Source organism: Rhipicephalus microplus, unplaced genomic scaffold, assembly GCF_043290135.1.
Source record: "Rhipicephalus microplus isolate Deutch F79 unplaced genomic scaffold, USDA_Rmic scaffold_13, whole genome shotgun sequence".
NCBI classification, from domain to species: Eukaryota; Metazoa; Arthropoda; class Arachnida; order Ixodida; family Ixodidae; genus Rhipicephalus; species Rhipicephalus microplus.
In genome coordinates this window covers 34,961,422-34,962,219 of record NW_027464586.1, presented here as the reverse complement: position 1 = coordinate 34,962,219, position 798 = coordinate 34,961,422, and the positions used below count along the sequence as shown (strand labels likewise).

The 798-nt window shown below is 44.9% G+C and overlaps 1 non-coding gene across 1 annotated transcript; it reads right to left on the bottom strand.

Moving 5' to 3' along the window:
- Positions 1 to 427: 427 nt before the first annotated feature.
- Positions 428 to 500, bottom strand: TRNAK-CUU (transfer RNA lysine (anticodon CUU)). Its single transcript has one exon. It is a non-coding gene; the product is annotated as a tRNA-Lys (tRNA).
- Positions 501 to 798: the final 298 nt, after the last annotated feature.

Below are 798 nucleotides of genomic sequence, written 5' to 3'. Positions count from 1 at the left end.
GACCTTCGCATAAAGCGTTGGATGCTCTAACCACTGAGCTATCACAGGGGCCTTCCCTCCACCCACTTTTCGGGTTTATATGTGAATTTAGAAGTGGGAGTGTCAGTCAGCGCCATCTGTAGCCTAGCGGCGAGTGTGAAACACCTTTTTATGTGCCTGTGTGGCGTCACGTAGCACGTGAACTTATTACGAGAGGGCAGCTGACCAATAGTCCCTCGTATACAACCTAATGACACCAAATCTGCAAGTACGAGACCCTCGTTATTGAATAAGGGAAAGAAAAGTATACCTAAGGGCTTGTTTTTCCGTGTTTTGACACAATATTAATGAGATCTAACAGACAATAATGCCAAGGAATGTATAAGGGAAGTGATTAAAACAAATGGAATGTATATAAGAAGAAAGAAAAGTGAGAGAAAAAATAACCAGCCGTGAGCAGGAATCGAACCTACGACCTTCGAATAAAGCGTTCAATGCTCTAACCACTGAGCTATCACAGCGGCCTTCCCCCCACCCACGTTTTGGGTTTATATGTGAATTCAGAAGTGGGAGTGTCAGTCAGGGCCCTCTGTAGCCAAGCGGCGAGTGTGAAACACCCTTTTATGCGCATGTGTGGCGTCACGTAGCACGTGAAGTTATTACGAGCGGGCAGCTGACCAATTGTCCCTCGTATGCAACCTAATGACACCAAGTCTGCCAGTAGGAGACCCTCGTTAATGAATAAGGAAAAGAAGTGTATACCTAAGGGCTCGTTTTTCCAGTTTTGACACAATAATAATGAGATCTAACAGACAATAA